This window comes from Castor canadensis, chromosome 12 (genome assembly GCF_047511655.1).
Source record: "Castor canadensis chromosome 12, mCasCan1.hap1v2, whole genome shotgun sequence".
Taxonomy (NCBI): Eukaryota; Metazoa; Chordata; class Mammalia; order Rodentia; family Castoridae; genus Castor; species Castor canadensis.
The window spans coordinates 94,041,792-94,050,776 of record NC_133397.1 but is presented as its reverse complement, the minus strand read 5'-3'; positions in this window follow the sequence as shown (position 1 = coordinate 94,050,776).

Below are 8,985 nucleotides of genomic sequence, written 5' to 3'. Positions count from 1 at the left end.
TAATGGGAATCCCTCTGAGGAGGTAACATGGGAAATGAGTCCTAAATAAAATGGAGAAGTGAGTATCTATGGAAGAAGGCACTAAATAGAGGGAACCACATATGTGGATACCTGAGACCTGATCCAGTCTTTTTTTGTTGTTGATAAAACTGCCCCTTGCCACCATTCTGCAGCCTGAGCCGCAACTGGTTTCATCCCTTGCAGAACAAAGTCCACTGTTCCTTATTTCCCACCACCTTCCTTTGCCCGCCCCTGGACCTTGCTTCAGCAGCTGGTCTCATCCCTTGTAGAACAAAGCCCCACTGTCCCTTATCTCCTGCCTCCTCCCTTTGCCTGTCCCTAGCCCTTGCTTTCTCCCAAATGCTACTTAAGGCGAGACCTGCCAAGAGAGGCTGTTGAGCCATTTTTTTCTTCTGCCAGCCAGTCTGCTTAATAAACTTTGGACATGGGAAACCTCTTGTGAGCATCCTTTGTGTGCGGTGTGTGGCATTTTCCTAACATTTGGTGCATTGGCTGGGAACAGGTGAGTTTCCAGCACTGATCTTGCTCTCCCAGTCGGTGACTTCAGACAAGGACTACTAATTAGTTAATTCAGCCCTATAATAAATTTAAAATTTTTATAAAAATTAATTTTAAAATACAAGTTACAAAGTAAACAACTAAAAGAGATATAAGTAGGTAGTAAATGTATTTTTTGAGAAGTTAAAGAAAAAAATGGTTTTGGATGAAACAGGATTTTATAAAGAAGGGTTTATCCTAAAGATTGTTTCAAATAAGAGGGATAAAGACAAGCCATCAAAGGGTTTAATATGTTAAAGGTCTGAATAAGTTTTAAAAGTGTATAATAGAAAGCTTCAATGTATAATAAAGTTAAAGTTAAGTATAACCTAAGAGTTGCCTAAAAGATTTTTAGGGTCATGTCAAACTAAAATCAAATTCTCCATATCTATAAAATAACAAGGTTATCTTAATATTGTTCTGCTCTGAGTAACATCTACAAAAAACCATTACAGAAAAAGACTTTATCAAAGAAATTATTTGTGTTTTCTGTTTATCTTGTCAAACTTTAAGTACTACTAAATCAGAGTTCATTTATGTATTTGCTCATGCAATGGTCTCTTAAATGACCACCTTATAACTGTGTTTGGTATCTAGACTTTATCTAAATATGGTACAAACATTTACAGAGTTGAAAGTGTCAATTTATGTAAAATGATGAGCTACATCTCTCTTTTATCCAAAAGTGTTACATTTAACCTGCCTCCTGACAGTCAGCCTCTATTTGCCTTTAAAGGTCCCACAAATGCTTCATAACAACTAACCTGGTCAGTCTTGCCACAAGAATTTAAAGACAGTCCTCATCTTTGTGGACGGGCCCTAACCAGAGACTTATTGGATTGACACTACCCAGAGGCTACCCTTCTTCAATGCAGAGACACAGAGTCCCTTATCTGCAATGCAACTGAGTCCCTTTTAAAACTGCCTGGCCTCCAGGAATACAAAGTCTCTAAGGAGAAGGCTCAATTATGTCTCCCTCAGGTCACCTACCTAGGTGTGTTCGTAAAGGGACAGACTCACTCCCTGAGTCATGAGTAAATCAACCCAATCCTCCATTTCCCACTTCCCCATAAAAGTGGCTTAGGGCTTTCCTGGAAGTTACAGGATTTTACAAAATTTAGATCCCTAGGTATGCAGTCCCTTAGCAGACACCTTTTTATGCTCCTCCTAATATTCCTATTTGGGTCTTAAACAATATATGGCCACCCATTTCTCTTAGAAAACTTACATCCAACAGACCCTGCTCCTCTGGCTGACTACCTACCTTATCTTAACCTTCTCAGGGAACTTCTCAGAGAGCATACAGACCAGATCCTGCCCCACCCTATAACAATTTCTGTTAAACCAGGGGATCTTTTTCTCCTAAAAGGTCTTCTACCCTCTCCATTGGGACTTTGACAGACCAACCCTCATCTGGTCATTCTCACAACACCCACTGCTGTCAAGCTCAGTGGGATCCCTCAATTGCAGCACCTCTTAAGGAACAGACTCTTAAAATCCTCTAGGGAACAACATTTCACAGTGGTTCTCCTGGCCAATGCCCATCCTAATGCCTATATTTCTTGCTCTCCTATTCTTAAGCTTCATCCCTTGTATCATACTACATGTCTGCTACTGCTAACCAAAAATTTAACCAGTTGTACCTCCCGGCATATCAACATCTCCAAAACTGCCTGGAAAAACTACTGTGAAGTCCCCATCTAGGATGCCACAGGAGCCTGAGGATCCTGCCCCATACAACACCCCCTGCCAGCAGGAAGCAGATAAAGAGACTGATGCTTCGCCCCAATTCCTGATCCTCAGCCCCTACCCTCATCATTATTAAACAAAAAATGGGGGAATGACAAGAATTGCCCCTTGCCACCATTCTGCAGCCTGAGCCACAGCTGGTTTCATCCCTTGCAGAACAATGTCCACTGTTCCTTATCTCCCACCACCTTCCTTTGCCTGCCCCTAGACCTTGCTTCAGCAGCTGGTCTCATCCCTTGCAGAACAAAGCCCCACTGTCCCTTATCTCCTGCCTCCTCCCTTTGCCTGTCCCTAGCCCTTGCTTTCTCCCAAATGCTACTTAAGGCGAGACCCGCCGAGAGAGGCTGGTGAGCCATTTTTTCTTCTTGGCCTGCCAGCCTGCTTAGTAAACTTTGGACATGAGAAACCTCTCATGAGCCTCCTTTGTGTGTGGTGTGCACCATTTTCTTAACAGTTGCTAGTTTGCTTTGTTTTTGGTGGCACTAGGGTTTGATCACAGGGCCTCATACTTGCTAGACCTTGCAGAACTAAGCAGAGAGCAGGAAGCAGGGGTTGACTTCACTGTGAATGTGCTGCAAAGCTTTTCCAAGTTGGGACTGATTTCATCAGCTCATCTGATTGTGACTGTTTACAAGCCTCCCTTCCCTCCATCCCCCACACTCCAGTTGTAAAAACTGGAATCCTCAGATCCCATGTAACTTATTCTCATCACATTCCATGCTAAACTCCTTATCTCAGCCCAATGCTATCCATTGCTGTTGTAAAATGTAAGACAAAAAGCCTTGGGGTGAGTCTGTCCTCCATTATCTCTCAGATAAAAGCATGGATGTTGATCACACTCCATGCAAATGATTAGACTGCCTAGGAGCTGGCTTGGATGCCCAGTAACTGTCAATCACCCCCACCCACCCACAGGGACTGCCCAAATCCCTTCCTACTCGCTGATTATTGGTGATCCGGGAACTGCCAGGGGGGTTTTCCCTCCCACAGGTTAGCACAAATTTTTAAATGCATTGAGACAGAGAGCATGTGATGCCTTCCCTTACTTTTAATAAATTCTGTTACCTCCTTTCCTACAGCCACCTGCCTTGCATGTATGAAAAGAATTTGGAAAGCTTAGGAGAGACCATATGACTCACCACACATTGACTTTAGATAACCTCCTGCATATCCTAACCCAGCAGCACAGCCACTGTATAGTGTGGTGGTTTCACCTGTGACCACAGGCCTGCTCAGCACTGAGAGGATCAAACTACATATCATTAGCCTGGGAAAAGATCAAAACTCAAAATTTGAAATTTGTTTTCTACTGAATAGGTATCACTTTCCCATCAGAAATTGAAGTGTAGTAAGTCTGGGACCAGTGTCCTTGGATCTGGATCTGTAGGGTAGGGGTACCGCAGAGGGGCAGAGTCAGAGCTGGATATGACCACTTGAGCCTCATCAGAATTTAAGTGGCGTTCTATGTGTTCTCAGGATTAGATAAAACCAGAAAGGCCCAGAGAAGGGACCCTGGACACTGCACCATAGAGAAGGCCTAGAGGAGAAGAGGAGCCAGCCAAGAGTGTTACAAAAGGCACCAAAGAGATAAGAGGAAACCAGGCAAGCATGGCGTCCAGGCAGCAAGGGAACAAGATGGATAAAAAGCCACTGGTTAACTGCGTTGAATACTGCAGAGGGATGCAGGAGGATGGGGCCTGATTGCTGAGGATGGGGTTGAGAGGAGGGGTTTCAGTGGAGTGGAGGGATCCAGAGGGAATCAAGGCAGGCAGGGGCAGAGGCTAACATTGCCCTGAAGTGAACAAAGCAATGAGATAGGTGAGAGGGGATGCAGGGTCTACGGGAGGTTGTTTTTAGTTTATTTCATTTTGGTTTTTGTTAGAAGTTACTGCAGTAGAGTTGGATGCTTAGACTAATAAACCAGCAGTGAGGTAAGTTGCAGTTTTCTCTAGGGAAAGGGAATAACTACTGGAGTAGATGCCTTAAGCAGACAACAGACAATGTGACCACTAGCCTAAGACAGAAGCAGTCAGCAGCACTTATCCAAACATAGGCACTTTGGCGGCTCTGTCAGAGAAAAACGTAAGCTATCTCTCCTTGCTCCTGTTTGTTCTCCAATGAGAGAAACGAGGTTATTGGCTGATAAGCAGAACTTAGAGAAAGCAAGTGGGGTGTGCATTATTAGAGATTAGAGAACTGCAGGATTGAGGTTCAGAGTTGAAAGAAATTTGCAGTTTAAAGTGAAGGGAATCAGAGATCCCTTATCAATTTTAACTTGACCTCAGAAGAAAGAGTAGCACTAGGCTTTGAGAGACTTGAGACAGGAGGAAAAAAAAAAAAAACAGACAGAGAAATGTAAATACCTTAAAATTTGGTACCACATGTCTTATTCATAGCAACATTGAGACTAGTTTACCAGTTGTCAGATAAACTGTAAGAGGTGCTCAAATTGCTTTTGCTAAAAAAGCACTGACTCCTCACTTGGGCACACAAATCAACTAAAAACAGGAGAAGTTTGGCATTCCTGCTTCCATTTTGTATCTGTCTTTGCTCTAAGCCCTTCTCTTTGCAATCACCTTGGATTCCAAAAAGGACAGAACTGATAATATCTTTAAGACAATGAACTGAAACTTCCCATAAGGAGCAGTGGAGACTTGGAGGACAGACTGCCCCTCCAAATAAGGACAATCACCTGTAATGATGAGGCTGCACTATGGAGCAGGAACAATCATCTCATGGGAACCAGATTGCTCTCTTCAAGTGATGACAGCGATAACATCTCCAGAACCCCTCTAGGAACCCTCGGACTGAGATAATGGTCAACCAGAATACACCTGTGACTGGGACTGTTTAACTGTGCATACCTTTGTCCCCAGCCCCCAGTTCTTTTGTCTATAGCTCATGTCTGTACCCTGAAGATGGCTGAAGATGAGCAGAGTGCTTACTCGGCTTCTTCCCATGGTATGTTCCAAGCTGTAATTAATCTTCTTTCTTTGCCTTCACCATGCCTCTTTATTTGGCCTTTAGGAGTAGGTGGCTGGACCTGGCATATGGAATGTCAAGAGTTTGGGCCTTGGGCCCAGAACTCTGGTTTCAAAACAAATGAGTGAATAATAGATGAATATGAGAATAGCAAAACCTATTGAGAGAACAGTGCACGCAATCGCTTTAGCTTAGGGTTCTTTGCAGGGTGTTGGAGGTACAAGGTGGAAAGCAGGTTAAGGACTAACTCAGGCTTGCCCTTAAACCTGAGGCCACTAGAAAGCATCATCAGGAGTGGTTCCAACAGCTCAGAGGTAGGACACGCTTGGTCTGAGCTCCATGGAACGAGGACCTAGCCTAGTCCAAGCCTCGCAGCTCCATATGCAACTTGTCATGTACACTGCAAGCATTTCCTTCTCTGGCCTGGTGGAATTCTAACTTTGTTTTCTGCCTTTTTTTTTCTGTAAGCATTTTTAATGTATTCACATATATTAATATTTACTTTTTATGACATCTTGGTTTTGAGCATTACTCACAGGGGCCTTTGCATTTCTTAACATTCTCTTAATATTTAAAAAAATTCTCCCATACTGAGAGTCTTTAATTTAAAGTTCTAAGTCACTTGGAATGGATTTAGTGTCAAGTGTTCAATTTTTTTTGATTTGTCTCAACCACTTGTTTAATAATTTATCTCTGGTGGTTCATGTCTGTAACCCCAGCTATTTGGGAGGCGAAGATCAGGAGGGTTGAAGTTCAAAACCAGCCCAGGCAGCAAGGCCTTGTCTCAACAAATAAACAAGGCATAGTGGCATAATAGCCTGTGGTCCCAGCTGCCCAGGAGGTATGAGGATCATGGTACAGGCTGGACCCTGGCAAAAATACAAGACACTATCCAAAAAAAATAGATAGATAGATAGATAGAGCAAGCAAAATGTGCTGGGGTCATGACCCAAATGATAGTGCCCCTACTTAGCAAGAAAGAGGCCCTAAGTTCGAACCCCAGTATCACTAAAAAAATTCCATCTCCCCACCCTTGCTTTTTTTTCTTTTTCTTTTGGTGGAACTGGGGTTCGAACAGAAGGCATCAAACTTGCAAAACAGGCACTCTACTAACTTGAACCACACCTCCACCACTTTAACAACATCATAGATTAAATTCCTTTAAGTACCTGGTGCTACTTCAGAACTTTCTATATCGTTCCATAAGCATCTATTCTTTTGCCAATATAGACCTATTTTAATTACTGTGACTTTGTGATACAGTGTCAGGATTCACAATGGAAGAGGTAGCTCCAATCCTTAATCAATCTTAATTAGACAAATATTGTCTTGGTTTGAGGAGAGACACACAGAAAAGAAAAAAGCTGGTATCCTGATAAACTCCATGAGTTCCTCTCATCGAGCACCCCAGACCATTGCTTGCTGTCTATCGGTCACTGGCACTGGGTGAACACAGAACACAGCTTGAAGAGATGAAGGTATGGTGGGAGTGGAGCAGGACGCCAGTCTTGGGGAAATCTCAGGTCATCCCCAGATCCCTTCTTCCCCTGTATGGATTACATCTCTATATAGACTTCTTCTAGGACGTTTACTAATTTGCACTAACCAAAACCTTTCTCAAAGGTTCCAAAATGAGGGCCACTGTGTGACCTTTCTTACTTGAGACTGTCACCAGTGCAATCCCAAACCCTGTGCCCTGAATGGATGCAGTCTGTGCAAATGTTCTAAGAGCTGAGTCACCAAATTACCCTCAGACCATTTGTTCAAATACAGGGAAAAATTAAACAGTTTGTTCACTCCTTAAAATAGCAGTAGAGTATCAATCCACTCCCCCTAGATAGTCACCCTTTACTAATTCCTTAAAGAGACAGCAAGATAAATTGCTTAGCTACCTTCTGGGGAAATCTGGAGCAAAATAATCAGGAATCATGCAGGATTTAATTATCTCTCATTTGTCACCAGACTTGACTTCTACCTCACTCCAATCAAAAGGTGAGAGAGGAAGAAAAATGAAGAGCCTCTAAGCAGGTGTAGGGTGGAAGCTGTGAGTGAGGGCTGAAACGAAACACTAGGGTTGAGTTCTTTCAGGAAAAATCAATAAGCAGCAAATAACAGCATAAAAGATAACAGCCAGTGACTCACTGCCAGCACCAGAAGGAGATCACTCGGGATGTCTGGCAGCTTCTCCTGCTCAGAACAGATCTCAAAGGCTTAGCACATCTGAGGAATTCAGTGTAACTAGTGCCAAGTGTCTCTGAAAGTCCACTGCAATTAAGCTTCCTCTCCTCTCCTTTTCTGGGAAGGTTTTCCTAAGAAAACATTTCAGAACAAGTTCTGTCAGAGAGAGGGATTTAAGTCAAACCTGTAGTCAGTAGAGTAATTCAGCATTTGTCATTATACATACATCTAGATAGATGATAGATTAATGGATGGATGGTGGATAGATTAGATAGATAGATAGATAAGATAGATAGATAGATAATACATCTAATTTTTCCTATCATCATCAGCTGGAGGGAACGAGGAAATGGTTGCAAAGGCAATCAGAGATCAGTAGGAAGGACGCATGAAAATAGCTATGGGTGAGAAGGTTTTATGCCCTATTGAGCTGCTGTATGTTTTAATCACAAATAACAAGGTAGACTTTAATCACCTGAGGCTAAGTTTTACTGAACAACATAGCCTTCTTCAGTACATCTAAATATTTGAGTCAATAAGATGTAAGAGAAACAGTAGCGATCCAGCGGGAGTCCCCTCCCACCTCTTCCTCAATGCATGCCTCTCCTCCACTGCCCCTCCCCCAGGCACCCACTTCCTCCTGGGTTTTGGAATTCAGTGCTGTCATTGCATGTGTTTACCCCTAGCCTCATGCCTATGTATTCATATACAATATACAGTATTCCTTTGCAACATTATCTGTAATTCAACACATAACTAAATGTATATATAATCTATGTCTAACTCTGGGCCATTATTTTCTCCTGGATACCTGAAATAATCTCTTCTTCCTTAAAGTTTGATAAATGTGCCTTTATATCCATAGTTCTGCATTAATTCTTTCTTGATATATTTTGTGTGTTTTTTAACTGCAGAATATGTTATTATTATGTGTTAGGGGATTTTTCCTCTATTTTAACCCTAATAGCTTTCTCTGTTCCAGAGTTTTTTTCTCCCAAGTTTGGGAGCACCAATCATCCTCATCTTACTCTTGTTTGTCTTCAACCTCTGTCATCTTTTCACTATTTTGAGTTTTCCAGTATTTTTGGCTTGTTTACATCTGTAACTGTGTTATGCTGGCTTTCTTAGCTCTGCAGTTGCTCCTTTTTCTTGCTCTCTAGTCTCATTTGATCATTAAGCTTTTATTTCATTGAATTTATTATAAGGTTCTGTCATAGCTTAAAGCATTTGTGGATAACACACTTTTAGTTGCAGATGTGTATTTTCTTCTGGATTGGCCCTCTAACCATCCTTTCATGTGCTTTTTTTCCTACCTTCCTATCTTTTGTACATTCATACAAGTCATTCGTTTTCATCATTTTTATTCCGAACTCATATGGTTCAGTTCCTGACCTCCCATTTGCTGTGTCACAGGGAGGCAAGTTCCCCTTGACCTCTAGCTCAGCTCTAGAAACTTCTGCTCTCAGCTGCATTCAGTTTGAGTGCTGGGAGTTGTTTTATAAACTGCTTTTCAGAACA